This window comes from Manis pentadactyla, chromosome X, assembly GCF_030020395.1.
Source record: "Manis pentadactyla isolate mManPen7 chromosome X, mManPen7.hap1, whole genome shotgun sequence".
In the NCBI taxonomy this organism is placed as follows: Eukaryota; Metazoa; Chordata; class Mammalia; order Pholidota; family Manidae; genus Manis; species Manis pentadactyla.
The window spans coordinates 107,145,093-107,166,820 of NC_080038.1; the positions used below are offsets into that span (position 1 = coordinate 107,145,093).

Sequence of the window (21,728 nt, forward strand, 5' to 3'; positions counted from 1 at the left end):
GTCCAGTTTTCAATAAAACTTCCAGACAAAAGAACAGGATAGCATGGCCCATATACAGGATAAAAAAATAGTCAATAGGAAATGTCCCAAAGGAAACCACAGAATTGGACTTCAAGACAAATACTTTGTCAGCTATCATAAATGTTAACTGAACAGAAGGAAACTATGTCTAAAGAATTAAAAGTATAACACTGTCTTATTAAACAATGAATTATTAAAAAACAAATTTTGGAGCTGACAAGTACAATAACTGAAATGAAAAATCTACTAGAGGAACTTAACAGTAGATTTTGCTAGAGAGAAGGAACACTTTATAATGAAAGGCTCATGAAAATATAGCAATTATAAACATATCATGTACCTAATAATGAAGCATCACAATACTTTAAGCAACAACTGAGAGAAATGAAATGAGAAAGAAAATTCAGGAATAAAAAATTATTATATTATACCCCACTTTCAGTAGTGGACAGAAAAAGGAGAAAGAAGATCAAGAGGGAAATAGAACATTTGAATAAGACAAACTAGACCTAGCAGATATCTATAGTATACCCCACACAACAGAAGGAGAATGCACACTCTTCTCAAGTGCACATTGGGCTTATCGGGCATTTTCCAGGACAGATCATATACTGGGCCATAAAACAAGACTCACTAGATTTTAAAGGATTGAAATGATAAAAACCATGTCCTCCAAGCACAATGGAATTAAATTAGAAATCAATACAAAAGGAAATCTGGGAAATTCACAAATATGTTGATATTAAACAATACATTTCTAAGTAACCTATGGGTCAAATAACAAATCATAAGGGAAATAAAATAACTCAAGATGAATGACAATAAAAATACAACATACTGAAATATATGGGATTCAGCTAATGTAATACTCAAAGGAAATTTATAGTTATAAGCAACAATATTATAATAGAAGAAAGATCTTAAATTAATAACTTAAGCTTCCACCTTAAGGTACTTGAAAATAAGAGGAAATTAACACAAAGGCAACAGAAGGAAGGGAATAATAAATATTAGAGTGGATATAAATAGACTATAGAAAAACCATACAGAAAATGAACAAAAACAAAACTTGTTTCTGTGAAGATTAACAAAATTGACAAACCTTTAGCTTGATTAAGCAAGAAAAACACTGAGGAGACTCAAATTCCTAAAATCAGTAAGGTAAGAGGTGACATAACTACCAACTTACAGAAATAAAAAGGATTATAAAGGAATATTATAAACAATTGTATCCTATGATGGTCAATTTTGTGTGTCAGCTTGACTGGGCAATGAGGCGCCTAGATATTTGGTTAAACATTATTTTTGGATGGCTCTGTGAGGGTATTTCTGGATGAAATTAATGTTTAATTGCTTTACTAAGTAAAGCCGATTGCCCTCCCCAGTATGAAACCCCCAATCTGTTGAAGGCCTGAATAGAATAAAATGTTGAGTATGAAAGAACTCTCTCTATATAAAAGAAACTATATCCCATGTTCATAGATCCTAAAACTTCATATTAAGATGCCAGTGCTCCTCAAATTGATCTGATTCAACATAATGCCTATCAATCGGCTCTTTCTAGAAATTGGCAAGCTCATCCTAAAATTCATGTGAGATTTCAAGGGACCCAGAATACCTAAAACATCTTGAAAAAGAATGAAATTTAAGGACTCACTCTTCTCTATTTCAAAACTTACCGCAAGGCAACAATAATCAAAACAGTATGGTACTGGCAAAAAGAATGGACTTTTAAATTAGTGGAATAGAATTGAGAGTCCATAAATAAAACCATGTGTCAGAGGTATACTGAGTTTTGACAAGGGTGTCAATGCCATTCAAGGTGGGTAAAATAGTCTTTTCAATAAATGGTGCTAGGACAAAAAGATAGCCACATGCAAAATTTTAAAAAATTAACTGAAAATGGATCAAAGACCTAATTGTAAGAATTAAAACCATAAAACTCTTAGAATAAAAAGTAAGGGTAAATCTACATAGTCTCAGATTTGGCAAAGGATTGTTGTATAAGCAAAAGTAGGAAACAGATAAATTAGACTTTTTCAAAGTTGAAAGCTATGTTTCAAAGGATCCTATGAAGAAAGTATAAAGATAACCCACAAAATGAGAGAAATATTTGCAAATCATATTATCTGATAAGGAGTTTATATCTAGGATATATAGAACTCTTACAACTCAATAATAAAAAGACAACCCAATTAAAAAATGGGCAAAGACTTAAGTAGACATGTCTCTAAATAAGACATACAAATGGCCAATAAATATTTAACATTATTAATCATTAGGCAAGTGCAAATCAAAACAAAAATGTGATACCACTTCAAACTCACTATGATGGCTATAATCAAAAAGTCAGGCAATAACAAGTGTTGGTGAGGAGGCGGAAAAATCGGAATCTTCATACACTGCTGTTGGGAATGTAAAATGGAGCAGCCACTTTGGAAAACAGTCACTTCCTCAAAATGGTTAAAAATAGAGTTACCATATGATCCAGCAATTCCACCCCTAGAAAATACCCAAGAAAAATGAAAACGTACTTACACAAACCTTGTATGTGAATGTTCATAGAAGCATTACTTATTGTAGCTACAATGTGGAAACCACCTACATGTCCATCAATTGATTAGTGGATAAACAAAATATGGTTGTATCAGTACTATGAAATATTTGGCCTTCAAAGAAATGAAGTACTGATACAAACAACAACATGGATGAACCTCAGAAACATTATGCTAAGTGAAAGAACTCAGTCAAAGAACACAACATAGTATTCCATTCATATGAAATGTTTGGAACAGGCAAATTTATAGCACCAAAAAATAGATTAGCGGTTGCTTATGGCTGAGAGAGGTGGAAGACTTGGCAGATGACAGCTAAGGGGTATGTGGTTGCTTTTTGAAGTGAAGGAAATGTCATAAAATTTGCTATAGTGATGGTTGCACATATTTGTGAATATAGTAAAAACCAGTGAGTTGTATACTTTAAGTGGGTTATTTGCATACCATATACAAATTATATCTTGATAAAGCTATATTAAGATACAAGATAAGTAGAGATATTGAAGATATAAAAAAGAACCAAACTGAACTCTTAGAGATAAGAAGTACAGTATCTGAGGTGAGTAGTACACTATATAAGATTAACGGTGAAAGAGAAAAGATTATGATGAAGAAAACATTAGCTAATTTGAATACATAGTCATAAAGCTATCCAAAAGGAGGCACAAAGAGACAAAAGACAAAAAAACAGAATTATCAGTGGTTTGTTGGACTTCATGGGGGTCAGCATATAAATAATTGCAGTTCCCACAGGAGAAGAAAGAAAGAAGATGACAAAAAAAAAGAGATTTGAAAAATAATGGCAGAAGTATTTTTCAAATTTGATGAAATGTGTACACCGATGGATCCAAGAACCTCAAGTATAAAAAACACAAGGGGAATAACGCCGAGACACATCTTGATCAAATTGCTCAAAATTATTGATTAAGCAAAAATCTTAAAAGCTTTCAGAGGGAAAAAAAAGCACCTTAAGTTCAGGGGAACAATAATAAAATTGACAGCAGATTTCCCCTCAGAAACCACACAAGCCAGAGTGAAGTAGGCAAACATCTTTAAAGTAGTGAAAGACAAAAAAAAAGTTAAATCCTATGCGCAGAAAATACTTTTTAAAAACAAAGGTGAAATAGAGTTTTTCAGACTACAAAATCTGAAATAATTTACCACCAGCAGATCCACACCATGAGAAATATTAAAGGAAGACTTTCAGGCAAAAGAAAAATCATATAAGATGGAAATACAGATCTACACAAAGGAATGAACTATGAGCACTAAAATTGGGAACTGCATGGATAAATATACAAGGTATTTTTTTTTCTTATTTAAGTCTCCTTAAATGTAAAGGACTGTTTTAGCAATAATTTTAACAATGTATTGTGGAATGTATAACATATGCAAGTAAACCTTTGACAAAAATAGCACAAAGGCTGGGATCAGAAAAATGGAAATGCACTGTTGTAAATTTCATATACTACAGGATTTCTGCCTCTAAAACAGGTTCTTCTCTTTGCTATGGATTTTAGAAAAAAAGCATCCCACATCCAGACACACTTCTTTGCCATTTTGCTTCTAGCCAGAGAATGAGAACCTGGGGATCCTTTGTGTCAATCAGGTGCCATCTGCCTGTCAGTCATTTGGTGAAAAAACTAGTTTGTTGTCCGTAGTTCTATTGGTTGAGTATTTTATAGAGCACTACACTTTCGTGTTGCTGGTGGCTGATAATCTGTCATTTTCTATCTATTTTATCCTCGCTTGCTTCTCGACTTCACACAAAATTTCCCTTGCACCTGGCAAGACAAGCAGCTTGGAAACATGAGGTTGTTACTTGGACTTGAACTTAAAGGTTCTAAGCTGGTATTTAAGTATAGAGTGAACATCCGCTATACCCCAAGAATTCTCAATAATGTATGCTATATTATTCATCTTTATATTCACTATAAGTGCCTAGCATGCTGCTTGCATATAGAAGGCATTCAATAGGTGTTCAGTGAATGAAGAAATGAATGCGACTGCAAGGTGCTTATGATGTGCCTGTGGTCTATATTCACAGTGCCCAATCCAACGTGCCTGACAATGCTTATTTATCTTGTATTGTCCATGGTACATAACTTCTCATGGATTCAAGTGAATGAGAACCAACACCTACCTGGTCTGTCATGTTAACAATTATATTTCTTCACCTAACACAGCACCTGGCACATAGCAATGGTAGCTTAACAAACTTTTGTTGAGTGAAAGAATGAAGAAATGAACTTTGGGAAAACTAATCTCCCTGAGCCCTGGTTTACTAATATGGAAAGTATTAGTAATACTTTCAAAAGCATTGATAATCCTATTGCAATAATATATATGTAAAGTACCTAGCACAATGCTTGGCAGATAGCAGGCAATCAGTAAATGTCCATTTTATTCCTTCTGCCTTCCTTTTGCTCATCCTGACCACCTACCTGGATGTATGTTTTGTGTCCATTTTCCATAATGACTTTGTTCTAGCAAGTGAGCTGGCAAACCAGGGTATCAACTGTCTGTTGATAGTCAATATTACCTTAATTTAACTCTCAGGGTGGGTCCAGGGAATTTGTAATGGGTGGGAAAGCCTTCAAGATCAGAAGCTGTAAGTCTGAAAGGAAGGTTTTTCAACTCCCATGAGCAAAGGCAGAAAATACATTTTCAGCTGGGCTGTAATGCTTCTTGGAACCTACAATATTCCAGCAGTTTCCACTGTTCAGAAGTGTAGCTTTGTCCCAGATATTTTCTTTCTCAGGGATGTGCCCAAAAGCTCTTCAGCACACAAGGCCATGGGGTAGGGGGCTCTTTGGCTTACCAGTGCTGGTAAGTATATGTGCTTTGAATTTTCACACTCTTTAAGCCAATGCTCCAACCTCATATTGGACCAACTAAGATGGAGCCTGAACAGCCAAATTTTGAGAATGCATCTACCTCTCATCTAAGACATGGATTCTAGTTCCAGCTGTGCTAAAACCGATCTTGGTCCAATCTTACACCTTCTTTGAGCCTCAGTTCTCACTGTAAAGATTTGTAAATGTCCATCAAAAGAGAGGTGGGTAAAGAAAATGTGGTACTTTCACACAATGGAATATTGAACTGCAGTTAAAAGGAATGATCTAGATCTCAAAAGAATGCTGAATGAAGAAAGCCAGGTACATACTATGTGATAACTTTTAAACAAAAGACACAAAAATAATGTTACATGTTTTCATGTTTGTAGGAGTATCAAAAATGGTCTGAAAGAAAAATCAGCAAGCCAATAATAGTTCTTACCTCTGAGGGAAGAGGGAGAGCACAAGGAGGTGTCCCAGATGGGAGGAGGCCATCAGCTTTATCTGTAACGTTCTGTTCTAAATTAAAAATAAAAAATTTTCTAATTTTCTTTATTTTACAAATAATTTTCTAGAATAAAAATGTTCTTCTTTTTAAATGGGGAGGGTTAGACTAGGTATGCCCCAAGGACCTTTTGAGCTCTAAAAGCCTATGGCTCTAAGTTCAAAGAAAGAATTCAGTAGTGGAAGGTTGCAAGAGTCTCTCAAAATTCACTTGGGATGGAGCTTTGCACATTTCTCTGGGACAAATGGTTTACATTAAAATTGCCCTGAGACAGGGAGATGAACAGGATGACCTCTAGGAGCTCATTTTGGGTAAGTTTTCTCCTGGGAGATCAGAGCAGACCACCTTTGAGATCTGTTCCAACATGGAGTGTCTATGAAAACAAGCAAAGATGGACTCAGCTCCCTTAAATGGTTTGTTGCTTTATTTCTGGGCTCCTGCATGAAACATGTCCTGCCTTCCAAACTGGAGTTGGGGATCAAAAGTGCATAACTCTGCCAAATGGCCTATACTCCAGAGAGATCCAATTGTCTTGGGTAATTCCCACTATGCAATACTTCTATCTTTTGACAGGAAAATTGAAGAAAATTATTTTCCCTGCAGAATTTCCTGTCTCTGCTTACTTTTTCTTTTCTACTAACTGCTGCTGCTAATAGAAGCTGCTCTAAGCAGAACTACTTCATCTTGATGAGTAGACAAGGGCTTGTCTGAAATTAAAAAACCCAGTCATCTGATTGTCATTTATTGTGCTAAAAAGACAGGAGAACTAATTGGCAACTGCTCTCTCACCCCTGCAAGTTGTCTGTCTCTTTCTTCTTTATATTCTTTGCCTCTATCTCTTTTGGGTCAGTGATGCAGGGCTATGAGATACCCCCAGTCCTAAACACTGGAGATGCTCTCTTTCCCTCTATACCCACGGCATTTGCTACACCCACTCCCATCTCTAACCCAGTAGTCATCCTAGGATCTAGGTGCATTTTGAATACTTCCCCCTTCTCCTCTAGGTCTATGTCCAGCTCCTCCTTCAAAAAGCATTCCCTGACCACCTCAGTGCAGAGTGACCTCTCTTCCCTACACTCTGTAGCATATCAGCTGTACCACAGAGATTAATCTTTTTGTTAGACTGCTTTGAATTCTCTCATCACTTAAATGATATTAATCTTCTTTCTCCATTATCCCATTTCATAAACAGGACTGGGAATTGAATAGATGTGTGACTGTGGCCAATGGCAGTGGTCTGTTAGGGCCCAGATATTCACAGAGTCTATCTCCACTCCCAGTTTTTACTCCCCAATTACAGTGAAAATGTTACATTAATGTGTGAGTGGGGACACACATGAGCAAATGATTGACATTGATAGAGATGTTGAACTGATAAAGAGAAGCCCTTTTGGGCTCCTATACATCATTTTCTAAGAATTTGATAGCAATCTATCAGTTCCAGGTCCTTTCATCAAATAAATAGGTTGTGTAGGTTTTACTAAAAAAAAACAACAAAAAAAGTGAGGATTGAAGATGGCGGCATGAGAGGTGAGACAGAGGCTTCCTCCTAAAACTACATATAATATAAAATATAATTAATAAAACTAATCCTGAAAGAACAACAGGAAAGAGGGCTGCACCAAACTGGATACACCTGGAGAAAAGAATAAACCTCACGGAACAGGGTAACATACCAAAGTTGTGGCCTGGCAGGACCCAAGCCCTTCCCCAACCCCAGATCACCAGCAGGAGGAAGAGAAACAGAGCAGTGAGGGAGTGGAGGCCTGGGACAGCTGAATACCTAACTCCGGAGATCTGCTCTGGGAGCACAAACCTATATTTCATGGTGCTTTCATGCTACTCTCGTGATTAGGTGTTTGGAAAGCTAAGACAGGCAGAATACCTGGAGAGACTGAGATTCCAGCCACTTGTGGAAAGCAGGGATCCATATACGGCTGCTCTGGAACAAAAGAAAGTTGGGCAGTCTGAGAGACTTCCTAACAGCAAGAGGGCTGCTAAAGGTGCAAGGATTGCACAGAGCTTACTGCTCAGGAAAAAGGACAGGCAGACAAAATATACAGGTGCACTCTGCCCAGCGGGTTGGGAACTTTTTCGATCTTCAGGTGCTCCAGCTCCCTGGCTGCTACACAACTCGAAGGACCCCCTCGGTGATACGCAGCCTACTGAGGCTTTCTCCCGGGCAGCCCCACTTGGCTCGCAAACCGGCAAACCCTACCCTGGTGTTAGGCCAGCCAGAGGGAAGCCCCATCTACAGCAACTATAAATGCAATGCATAGAGGCTTCTACCTGTGTGCTTGGCCCACTGGTTCTGGCGGTGAAGGCAGGCATAGCACCCGAGAAGCAGGAAACAGCTCTTTCCTCCCCCCAGGCATGAATACTGCCCCCCTGCAACCCCCAACATTGCTTCAGGGGCTGACAGCTCCAGAGAGTAGAGCTTCAGGGCACTAGAGGGAGCAATATACAAATATGAAATGCCAAAGAAACCTGGTTAAAGTAAAATTATGAATACAACATCTGAGAAAGATTCAAATGAAATTGACCTGAAAGGGATTTTAAAATAAAAATCATTAACATGCTCAAGGAGTACAGAAAAATATTCAAGAACTCAGGGACAAATTCTGGTCAGAGATCCAATCATTGAGGAGCATGATGAAGGGTATTAAAAGCAGTTTAAATACAGTGGAGGAGATGAAAAAATGAAACAGAAATTAGAGGAGTACAAAGAAGCTGAGGCACAGAGAAAAAAAGGATCTCTAAGAATGAAAGAATATTGAGAGAACTGTGTGACCAATCCAAATGGAACAATATTTGCATTGCAGGGCTACCAGAAGAAGATGAGAGAAAAAGGGATAGAAAGTGTCTTTGAGGAGGTAATTGCTGAAAACTTCCCCAATCTGGGGAAGGAGAGAGTCTCTCAGGCTGTGGAGATCCACAGATCTCCCAACACAAGGTACCCAAGGAAGACAACACCAAGATATATAGTAATAAAATTGGCAAAGATTAAGGATAAGGACTATTAAAAGCAGCCAGAGAGAGAAATAAGATCACATACACAGGAAAGCCCATCAGGCTATCATCAGACTTCTCAGCAGAAACCTTACAGGCCAGAAGGGAGTGGTATGATATATTTAATGCAATGAAGCAGAAGGGCCTCGAACCAAGAATATTTTATCAAGCAAGATTATTGTTTAAAGTTGAAGGAGAGATTAAACAATTTTCAGATAAGCAAAAGCTGTGAGAATTTACCTACCACAAACCATTTCTACAGTGTATGTTGGAGGGACTGCTATAGATGGCAGTGTTCCTAAGGTTTAACAGCTGTCATCAGAGGTAATAAAACCACAGTAAATAAAGTAGAACAGGGAATTACTAAGCAAATGCAAAATCAAATCAACTACCCGCAAAGTCAATCAAGGGATAGACAAAGAGTACAGAATATGATACCTAATGTATAAAGAATTGAGGAGGAAGAAAAAGGAGGAGAAAAAAAGAACCTTTAGATTTTGTTTGTAACAGCATATTAAGTGAGTTCAATTAGACTCTTAGATTGTAAGGAAGTTAACCTTCAACCTTTGGTAACCAAGAATCTAAAGCCTGAAATGGCAGTAAGTACATACCTATCAATAATCACCCTTAATGTAAATGGACTGAATGCACCAATCAAAAGACATAGAGTAACTGAATGGATAAAAACAAGACCCATCTATATGCTGCCTACAAGAGACTCACTTTAAACCCAAAGACATACACAGACTAAAAGTGAAGGGATGGAAAAAGGTATTTCATGCAACTAATAGGGAGAAAAAAGCAGGAGTTGCAGTACTTGTATCAGAAAAAATAGACTTCAAAACGAAGAAAGTCACAAGAGACAAACAAGGACATTACATAGTGATTAAGGGGTCAATCCAACAAGAAGATATAACCATTATAAATATCTATGCGCCCGACACAGGAGCACCTACATATGTGAAACAAATACTAACAGAATTAAAAGAGGAAATAGAATGCAATGCCTTCATTCTAGGAGTCTTCAACACTCCACTCACTCTGAAGGACAGATCAACCAGACAGAAAATAAGTAAGGACACAGAGGCACTGAACAACACATTAGAACAGATGGACCTAACGGACACCTACAGAACTCTACACCCAAAAGTGGCAGAAAACACATTCTTCTCAAGCGCACAAGGAACATTTTCAAAAATAGATCATATAATAGGCCACAAAAAGAGCCTTGGTAAATTAAAAAGACTGAAATTGCACCAACCAGTTTCTCAGACTACAAAGGTATGCAACTAGAAATAAATTATGTAAAGAAAATGAAAAATCCCACAAACACATGCAGGCTCCACAACATGCCCCTAAATAACCAATGGATCAATGCACACAAAAAAAACAGATATCAAGCAATATATAGAGACATATGACAATAATTCAACACCACAAAATCTGTGTGATGCAGAGAAGGCCATGCTAAGAGGTGAGTATATTACAATACAGGCCTACCTCAGGAAAGAAGAACAGACCCATACAAACAGCCTAAACTCACAATTAACAACACTAGAAAAAGAAGAACAAATGAGACCCAAAGTCAGTAGAAGGAGGGATATAATAAAGATTAGAGCAGAAATAAATAAAACTGTAAACAATAAAACAATACAAAGAATCAATGAATGCAGGAGCTGGTTCTTAGAGAAAATAAACAAAATAGATAAACCCTGAGCAAGACTTATCAAGAAAAAAAGAGAGTCTACACACATAAACAGAATCAGAAATGAGAAAGGAAAAATCACCACGGATACCACAGAAATACAAAGAATTATTAGAGAATACTATGAAAAATTATATGCCAACAAACTGGATAACCTAGAAGAAATAGACAACTTTCTAGAAAAATACAACCTTCCAAGGCTGACCCAGAAAGAAACAGAAAATCTAAACAGACCAATTACCAGCAATGAAATTGAAGTGGTAATCAAAAAACTACCCAAGAACAAAACCCCCGGGCCAGATGGATTCACAACGGAATTTTATCAGACATACAGGGAAGACATAATACCCATTCTCCTTAAAGGTTTCCAAAAAATAGAAGAGGAGGGCATACTCCCAAACTCATTCTATGAGGCTAACATCACCCTAATACCAAAACCAGGCAAGAACCCACCAAAAAAGAAAACTACAGACCAATATCTCTGATGAACGTAGATGCAAAAATACTCAACAAAATATTAGCAAACCGAATTCAAAAATACATCAAGAGGATCATACACCATGACCAAGTGGTATTCATCTCAGGGATGCAAGGATGGTACAACGTTCGAAAATCCATCAATATCATCCACCACATCAACAAAAAGAAGGATAAATACCACATGATCATCTCTACAGATGCTGAAAAAGCATTTGACAAAATTCAACATCCATTCATGATAAAAACTCTCAACAAAATGGGTATGGAGGGCAAGTACCTCAACATAAAAGAGGCCATATATGACAAACCCACAGCCAACATCATACTTAACAGCGAGAAGCTGAAAGCCTTTCCTTTAAGATCAGAAACAAGACAAGGATGCCCACTCTCCCCACTTGTATTCAACATAGTGTTGGAGGTCCTAGCCATGGCAATCAGACAACACAAAGAAATAAAAGGCATCCAGGTTGGCAAGGAAGAAGTTAAACTGTCACTATTTGCAGGTGACATGATATTGTGCATAAAAAACCCTAAAGAATCCACTCCAAAACTATTAGATGTAATATCTGAATTCAGCAAAGTTGCAGGATACAAAATTAATACACAGAAATCTGTTCCTTTCCTATACACTGATGACAAACTAACAGAAAGAGAAATCAGGAAAACAATTCCATTCACAATTGCATCAAAAAGAATAAAATACCTGGGAATAAACCTAACCAAGGAAGTAAAAGACCTATACTCTGAAAACTACAAGACACTCACTCATGAGAGAAATTAAAGAAGATACCAATAAATGGAAACACATCCTGTGCTCATGGATAGGAAGAATTAATATTGTCAAAATGGCCATCCTGCTTAAAGTAATCTAGAGATTCAATGCAATTCCTATCAAAATATGAACAGCATACTTCAATGAGCTAGAGCAAATCATTCTAAAATTCATAAGGAACCACAAAAGACCCCAAATAGCCAAAGCAATCCTGAGAAGGAAGAACAAAGCTGGGGTGATTATGCTCCCCAACTTCAAGCTCTACTTCAAAGCCACAGTAATCAAGACAATTTGGTACTGGCACAAGAACAGAACCATAGACCAATGGAACAGACTAGAGAGCCCTGATATAAACCCAACCATATATGGTCAATTAATATACAATAAATGAGCCATGGACGTACAATGGGGAAATGGCAGCTTTTTCAACAATTAGTGTTGGCAAAACTGGACAGCTACACACAAGAGAATAAAACTGGGTTATTGTTTAACCCCATACACAAAAGTAAACTCGAAATGGATGAAAGACCCAAATGTAAGTCATGATACCATAAAACTCTTAGAAGACAACATAGGCAAAAATCTCCTGAATATAAACATGAACAACTTCTTCCTGAATGCATCTCTCCAAGCAAGGGAAACAAAAGCAAAAATGAACACATGGGACTACATCAAACTAAAAAGTTTCTGTACAGAAAAGGACACCATCAACAGAACAGAAAGGCATCCTACAGTATGGGAGAATATATTAGTAAATGACATATCTTACAAGGGGGTAACATCCAAAATATATAAAGAACTCACACACCTCAACACCCAAAAGCAAATAACCCAATTAAAATATGGGCTGACGATATGAAGAGACAATTCTCCAAAGAAGAATTTCAGACGGCCAACAGACACATGAGAAGATGCTCCACATCACTAATCATCAGGGAAATGCAAATTAAAACCACAATGAGATATCATCTCACACCAGTAAGGATGGCAAGTATCAAAAAGACTAAACATCAAATGCTGGCAAGGATGTGGAGAAAGGAGTACCCTCCTACACTGCTTGTGGGAATGTAAACTAGTTCAACCATTGTGGAAAGCAATATGGAGGTTCCTCAAAAAACTAAAAATAGAAATACCATTTGACCCAGGAATCCCACTCCTTAGAATTTACCCAAAGAAAACAACTTCTCAGATTCAAAAAGACATATGCACCCCTATGTTTACCACAGCACTTTTTACAATAGCCAAGATATGGAAACAACCTACATGTCCATCAGTAGATGAATGGATAAAGAAGAAGTGGTACATATACACAATGGAATTCTATTTGGCCATAAGAAAGAAACAAATCCTACCATTTGCAACAACATGGATGGAGCTGGAGGACATTATGCTCAGTGAAATAATCCAGGCAGAGAAATGCCAATGCCAAATGATTCCCTTCATTTGTGGAGTATAACAATGAAGCAAAACTGAAGGAACAAAATAGCAGCAGACTCAGAGACTCCAAGGGACTAGTGGTTACCAAAGGGGAGGGGTGTGGGAGGGTAGGGCAGGAGCGGGGGAGATGGGGATTGAGGGGTATTGTGTTTAGTACACGTGGTGTGTGGGGTCACAGGGAAAACAGTGTAGTACAGAGAAGGCCAACAGTGAATCTGTGGCATCTTATTTCACTGAAGGACAGTGACTGCATTGGAGTATGGCGGGGGGGACCTGGTAATGTGGGTAAGTGTAGTAACTACATTGTTTTTTCTTGTGAAACCTTCATAAGAATGTATACTAATAATACCTTAATTAAAAATTTAAAAAAAGATGAGTTTAGGTTCTGACTGGCTCTGCTACTTTTGTAGAAACTCTTTCCTGTAAATCAGAGAGTTTTTACAAGCTTTATAAATAATCAAACCCATTTTTCCTAATACACAGATGCCCACAAGGACCCCTAGGGTTTCAGTCTATCTGATAAATAATCTGCATCTTTTGTTTCTAAAAAGAAGAAATCAATCAGCACAGCTGATTTCTTAGATTAGCTTTCTAAGTCAGAGGCAATTTATCATTACTCTTCTTACTGTAGTTAGCCAGGATGTCAGCCTGAAGTTGAAGTTTGGCACTGAGAATCCCAAGTCACAGATCAGTAAACTGTGACGGTAATCAAATGAACCCAGTTTATTAGGAACAGAGCTGATATGACCCTCGGGCAAGCAGAGGCTCAAGTTACTGCCTTGTGTATTCAAAAAATAATTTGTGCTTGTTGGCAAGGTGGGGAGAGCGGTTGGAATGAGGCCTTTTAAAAAGGCATAGAAACATTTTTTGGGGGGTGATGGACATGTTCATTATCTTGATTGTGGTAATGGTTTCACATATGCATACATACATCAAAACTAATCAAGTTGTACACTTTAAATATGTGGATTATATTGTATTTTAATTAGACCTCATAAAGCTGTTAAAAATAATTCAAAGATGTACATTCTTAAAAATTGCATTACATCACTGAGACAAATTCTTGTAGGGCATAATTTCCACCTTAACCCCAGTGATTAAGAAAACTGGCTTTAGAGTTATATAGACCTGCGGCTTTGTCATTTACTAGCTTAGTGACCTTGGATGTGTTTTTTTTTAACCTGAGTCTCAGTCTCCCATCTAAAAAGTAGAGGTTGTATTGATAGCCCCTAATTTATACTTTCAGGGTTAAATGAGATAATACATGGAAACCACTTAAAACAGAATCTAGCACTAATTAAGCCATAAAGAAATGGCAGCTATGATTTGACCTGCACGTGTAATATTAGGCCAGTCATGGGTGAAAGCATACAGATTCACTCGCTGATTCCTAAATCATTTTATTGATTGCAGTCAATCAGCTACCTTTATTAGATACTCACTTCCCATAACTGAAACTTCTGGGAAGTAAAGAGGGGCACTAATCAGAGCCTCTGACAGTGAGCTGATGAAATGAATGGAAGAGATGGAACACATGTTTGAATGAGATTGTGCCAAAGCATGTATAGAAATATGCAAAGCAGTTCTGATTTAAGTTTAGTAGAAGCAATACAAGTAATACATAGACAATCTGGGCAGGGGCTCCCTGGGAAGTGCAGGGGGAGAGTTTAACCTCCTGGGGGCCAGTGAGGGTTTTTAGTCAAACAGATGGGGGTTTGAGTTCCACCCCCACACTAGAAGCTGGGAAAGCCTGGTCACTGAGCCCTTCTGAGCCACAGTTTCATACATAGAGATGCGAATGCCTAGAGATTACAGCTACAGGTGACTTAGAGCTACCTAGGGTTGTCATGAAGATTAGATGAGGGAGTGCATTTTCAGCACTTAGCATGGAGCCTACAATCTAGTTAGCATTCAACAAAAACGCAAGCAATTTCCGTCATCCCATCTCCAAACCTCAAGAGTTCTTTTTCACTTTTGTTCCCACACGTTTCTTTCTACCATATTGATGGGAGAAGAATCCTAGTGCAGTTTCACTGACCGAAGCCTCCCGATTTGCCTGGCAGTGTGTCAGGTACTCAGCAGGCCTGGTGACTTCTTCCCTTTTGAATTCCGTGTAGCCATTCTAGTGGATAATTAGAGCTGATACTTACATGGGCCTATGACACAACATTTGTGTTACACAATACAGGACATTTTAGAGTATTCACTGGCCCAAATCTTTCTGTGCCTAGGTGTGTTTGTCAGTACCGGCTGCCATAACAAAATACCATAGACAGGGTTGCTTAAACAATAGAAATTTATTCCTCACAGTAATGGAGACTAGAAGTCCAAGATCAGGGTGCCAGCTGATTCCATTCCTGGTGTGGGCCCTTTTCCAAATTTGCAGAAACCTCCGTATTTGCTGTGTCCTTTCCTGGTGGAAAGAGGAAGCAAGCTCTCTGGTGCCTTTTCTTATCAGGACACTAGCGCCATCATGAGGCCTCCACCCTCATAACCTGCCAAAGACCCCATCTCCAAATAGCATCACATTGTGAGTTTGGGTTTCAATATATGAATTTGTGTGAGAAACAATTCAGTCAATAGCACCAGGCTACTAATTTATGTTCACAATCAATAGCAAGTGCATTCTTGCAGTTTTTCAGGCCAAAGGACTTTGAGCCATCTAGTGGTTAAATTCATTTCATCAGCTCACTGTCAGGAGCTCTGACTTGTGCCTCCTTTTGCTTCCCAGCAGTTCAGTTATGGGGCATCTGCCCACAAGTGAGCATCTAATAAAGGCAGCTGATTGACTGCAATCAATAAACTGCTTTAGGAATGTGCTCGTGGTTCTGTATGCTTTCACCCAAGACAAGATTAATATCACACTTGCAGGCCAAATCATAGCTGCCATTTTCTTATGGCTTAATTAGTGCCAGATGCTGTGCTAAGTGGTTTCCATGTATCATCTCATTTAACCCTGAAAGTATGAATTAGGGGCTGTCATTACAACCTCTATTTTCTCTATTTTTCAGATGGGAAACTGAGACACAGGTGGATTAATAAAAAGTCACAGGATTCCCGGCTTACACCAAGGTGGTCCAGCTTTGACCCTTGGTGTGAGAATGCTGTCCTGGTGGAGGCGCTGTGCAGTACATAGGTTTGAATTCAGTCTCAAGAACTTCCTGAGTTTGAAGCAAGGTTTTGCTACTCACCAGCTCTGAGACTTCAAAGGATTTAACCACCCTCTCTGTGAGGGTGATCATTAGCAAAATGGAGGTAATACCATGTTCACATACCTACCATATTGGGTTGTGGTGAGGATTAAATGAAATAAGAAAGCAACAAGCTTAGAACACAGGAAGTGCTTAATATCAGCTGTTACTGTGCATTAGCAAGTAAGCTCCACAAAGGTGGGGATATTTGTGGGCTTTGTTCACTGCCATGTCCTAAGCACACAGAACAGCACCTGGTACATAACATAGAAGGAGCCCAGTAAATACCTGTTAAGTACATGAATGAATCCTTAATTTATCATTTTCATACCTCATATTCAATCCATCAGTTCTATTTTCAAAATACATCTAAAATCTGACCAGTTTTCACCACCTTCTCTGCTACCATCTGGTTAATAGTCTCCATCTCCTTTTGTATGAATGATCACAGCAGCATCCTAACTGGCCTTGCTATTTCTTTCCTTCACCCCCCAAAAACTGCCTCCCTGCTTTCTACCCAGAATCTATGGTGACCCAGTCACAGTGGAATAGAGTAGCATTTCTTTGAAATAACCAAACACAAACTTCTGTCTCAGGATCTTTGTACTTGCTGTTCCTTCTGCCAGGAATGCTCTTTTCCCAAATATGCCCTGATTTCACTTCCTCACTTCCTTTGGATCTCTGCTTAAATATTGCTGTTAGCCCATTCCTAATCAGCCTATAAAACAGTACCTCAATTCCTGGCATTTCCTAACCATCTTGCTCTGCTTCCGTTTTCACTGCAGCAATTGTCACCACCTGAAATATCTCTTGCTTGTTTATTACTTATTATCTGTCTCACCTCACAAAAATGTCATCTTCACCGAGGCAGGGACTGTGGTGGCTTTGTCCACGGCTGTATCCCCAGTCCCTAGAAGAGTACCTGGAATGGTTTGACTCTTCAGTAACTATTTGTTGAAGGAATGAATACCTGGTCTTAAAAAGGTAGTGTCCCTCATCAGTGTCTTCTTACTCCTCGGAACAGCTTGTATTCCAGGATAACCTTATTCCAGGGCCAGCCGTATTTGGCTTTGGTGACTGAAGAGTGGGGAAAAAATGCATTTTTTCCTTGATAAAATCAGTTTGATAGACAAAATATAGGAAAACCTGGGGTTCGTGGAGGAAAATATTAACAAAAGCCCTTGGGGATGAAAATGTGGAGGGACAATAGCCTTACTGTGTGGTATCACTCCTCCATGCTATGGGCCTGGCTGAAACCTTGCCAGCCGAGGCAGTGAACACTGAGGGCCAGCTCTGAAGAGTCTGTTCTATTGTTTTTATAAAATAACATCTTTCAAAAGATTCAGTCTGTTAACAGTGTCTTCTGGGAAATGTATTTTCTTGGTGGAGGAGAGTGGGAGCAAGGGAGGGGAAAAGTAGACTGACTTGTATATAATTTTGTGTTATTATTTTGTTTTTACATGAAGTAAGAATGGCTTCTCTATTCTGATTTTATTTCCTTTTGGGAGTAAAACCTTGGAAAATAACAGTTGATGGCAATTCCTTCTATTTAAAAAATAACATTCGAACTTTACGAAACTTTTGAGTGGACAAGTGTGTAGGAAAATAAAAATCCTTAAAACTATTAATGTTATTGAAGCTTTGGATTATTTAAATTTCTGAACGTGCAGCTTCTAATAGAATGTTTGATTTACAGATCTTTGCTTGGGGATGTGAATTTATGCTCTAGATGGAGGAGATTTCAAAATTATGAAAACTCTGTAGTTTTCCCACCTTTGTTAGATTCATATAATCAGATGAGTCACAATGACCTTTTTGGTTTTGAGGGGGGAAAGCTACTTTTACAAAGCACACATCCACCAGAACTCTCTGAGCAGCAGCAATTCTTGCAGTTTTGCACACACTGGATAGCAGTGGGCAACAGTGCTAAGCTGCCTGAGCGAACGATTCAGGTCATGGTGTCCTGCCTCTGGTTCTAGCCCCAGCTGTGATGTAAGGACTGGGAAGGAAGAGCAAGGCAGTCAGCTCAGGCTTGGGGTGAGGAGGGGAAAGCAATTGGGAACCAAATTTTTTAACCCTGACCTCAGCTGAATGCTACTTCCTGCAGGTCTGGGAAATATCCCCAAATAGCAGACATCCCAACAGTGACACCATAATGCAATGCAGCCTCCCTGCACCCAGACAGTCAGCTTCAGACCTCTGTGCCCTGTGTCACCACTTTCTCCACTAACTGGCACTGCTGTCCCCTGGGTCCAGTGCCTATGAAATGTGTTTCTGCTCTTCTCAGCAGCTCCTTCCCCACACTGCACCTGCTCTTCGATTTTCTCTTTCTTTCTGATTGCCTAGACTATCGCATGAAAAGGACAACCCCACTCCAAACCACTTAGAGCAGAAGCAGCTTGTTGTTTGCATTTTCAGTGCAGAGCTCACTAGCGAGTTGAGGTGTAAGTAGCTCCACCACTTGCAGGACCATGTTGTAAGACTGTTAGATTCTTGACAGGTGGTTTTTTCAAATTTTCCAAACATTGGACAAGTACCCTGCATGTCTTAAAAGCATCAGAAAGTGAATAGACAACATGCTTTAAACACTCCTTTGTGTGTTTTAATATAATTAGTTTTGGGAGCAGGCAATCAATCAGAATGTCTACATGCAGCAATTTGGAATCAGGAAGAAATTGGAAACATAACCATTGTGATTCCATTCTAATAAGCTTAAAGGCAAGCAGAATAATTAAAGAGATCCTTTCTACGCTTTACAGTTCCTCCTTCTACCTCAAAGAGGTCAGAGGGATCCAGTTGTTCTAAGATCTCTGAAAGCAGAACATATTGAGAACTGTCCCCTCTCCTTAGGACTTGAGTAAGACTAGGGGCTAATTATGTGAGCATTCATTTCAGAGAGTTAGTGCCTACTACTAGCCAAGCTCTGGGCTAGGTACTGGGTATAAAATGGTGAGCAAAAACAGATGTGATGCCTGCTTTCTTGGAGTTTCTGATCTCATGGTTGAGATAGGCATTAATCAAATAATCACACAAATGAGTATATAATTATAAACTAAGATAAATATTCTGGGAGGAAAGAAGCACAGTTCTAAGAACTGCACACTATACCAGGGAGTTGATGAAGGCCTTCAGGAAGAAATACAGCTTAAGCTGAGAGTTGAAGGGTTAGTAGGATTAAGTGACTGACTAGAAAAAACAGTTGTATTCCAAGCATAATGAATAGCAGGTCCAAGGTGCTGTGGAGGACTAGAAATAAGGCCAGGGTGGCTGAGGTCCAGAGCATAGGGGAGTGGTGGGAGATAAGCTGGAGAGTTCAATGAAAGTATTTCTCCATGGAGGTGCCATTGGTGTTGGGGCAAGGGCATGGGAGTGGAGGGTGTTAGTTTGCATATGCAAGGTTGCAGGAAGTTTAGCCTCTCTGGTCCCTGCACACTAAATGTCAAACTCCCCTTGGTATTTATGACAATCAATTTCTAAACACCGTCACTTAAGAATCACTGAATGAAAGGACTTGTTGCCCATTTAAGGACTTAGGGTTTTGTCCTATAAGCAAGGGGGAAACAGTTTAAGCAGAGCAAGAAACTGGCCCAATTTATATTTTGTAAATGCATGTTACTAAGTGAAAGCCAATTCAGAGGATCCATACTGTAAATTCCAATGACATGATATTCTAGAAAAGGCAAAACCATAGAGACAATAAAAAGATCAATGGTTGCTAGAAGTTAGTGGGGAGGGAAGGATGAATAAGTAGAGCACAGAGGATTTTGGGGGCAAGGAAGTTCCTCTGTATGATAATATAATAGTAGATACATGTCATTATACATTTGTCCAAACCTGTAGGATATCTAATACCAAGAATGAATCCTAAGGGAAACTATGGACTCTGGATGATTATTCTGTGGCAGTGTAGGTATATCAGTTGTAACAAATAGCCCACTTTGGTAAGGGATGTGGATAATAGGGGGAGGCCATGCAAGTGTAGCGACAGATGGGAAATCTCTGTATCTTCCACTCAAATTTGCTGTGAACCTGAAACTGCTCTAAAAAACATTCTATATTTTTTAAGCAAAGGTGAAAAGGATCACTGTCAAAATATGGAAGGTAGAAGTTGAAGATCTCATTCAAATATATTCTTGAAATTAAAGGGGAGAAAGTCCCTTTAAAAAAAAAGATTGTTTTGGTTGCAGTACAAAAAATGGAAGGTTTCCCCAGAGATCCTCCCTTATAAGATTGTTGTTAGAATGCAAAGGCTGCCTGAGTTTGGGGGTAGTGGTGGAGGGGGTAACTGGACAAGCTCTCACAGATATTAATAGTAAATTATGGGGTAAATTGCAGAATTCCCAGAATTTGCCACCTAGCCTTAGCCATTTACATATCTACAGGTGTTTATGGCTGCAACCTCCCACAGCCTCCCAGGGAAGGGGTGGAGAAAGGACAGCTCTTCTCTCCTCCCCTCTGTTCCTGGTGTGTAATTGGTCTGGCACCTGCCAGTCACTGGGAACTCACCCCACAGGGTTCCTCCCGGAAGGGGTGGGCAGAGAAGTGAGAGCGTGTGGTAGCTGCCCAGATGCAGAGCACCAAGCAGTCTTGGCTAGTGGGGACCAGGGAGAAAGGAGAGAGTGCATCAAGGTGGTAAAGCATGAGCAGCAGCCGGAGGAGATGGATGGGGCTGGGCCTAGCTAGCAAATTCGAGCAAGCTGTGAGCAATAAAAAATGGTTTCTCCCAACCTATCCTTTCCCTTGACTTATTTCAGTTTCACCAGTTTCATGGGGGATTTGCCCTGGGCCAGGAAGACCCTTCCCCCCAGAGCTATATAAAGTTTTAATGCATTTGTAGTAGCAACTATTTATTGAACACTTAATATGTGCCAAGAGTTTGGTATGTACCTTACATATATTATTTAATTCCTTGTAATAAATCCTGAGAAGTGTACATGTTATCTCTATATTACAGATGAGAAAATATAGCATTAGAATTTCATGACTTTCCCGGTATTAGTAGATGATAAGTGGTGGATCCAGGAGTCCATAGACTGTTTGACCCCGGAGACCATGCTGTTAACCACAGCACTACATCTAGATATTGTATTATCTATGAACATCTTAGAAGAGTACAGAGATTGAAGGACATGTGAGGAGAACAGAAAAGTCTGGCTGGAGCAGAAGGACCTTTGCTGTGGAGTATTTTGAAGAGCCAGTGACCAGGATGAAAATCC

At 38.9% G+C, this 21,728-nt stretch overlaps 1 protein-coding gene across 1 annotated transcript in view; it reads right to left on the reverse strand.

Annotated features, from left to right (window-relative positions):
* Positions 1-5,929, reverse strand: part of LOC118926105 (short transient receptor potential channel 5) — a 41,818-nt gene extending 35,889 nt beyond the window's left edge. The window contains exon 1 of the mRNA XM_057495382.1: positions 5,856-5,929. The gene's annotated coding sequence lies outside the window, so the exon portion shown is untranslated. The remainder of the gene's footprint in view (positions 1-5,855) is intronic.
* Positions 5,930-21,728: the final 15,799 nt, after the last annotated feature.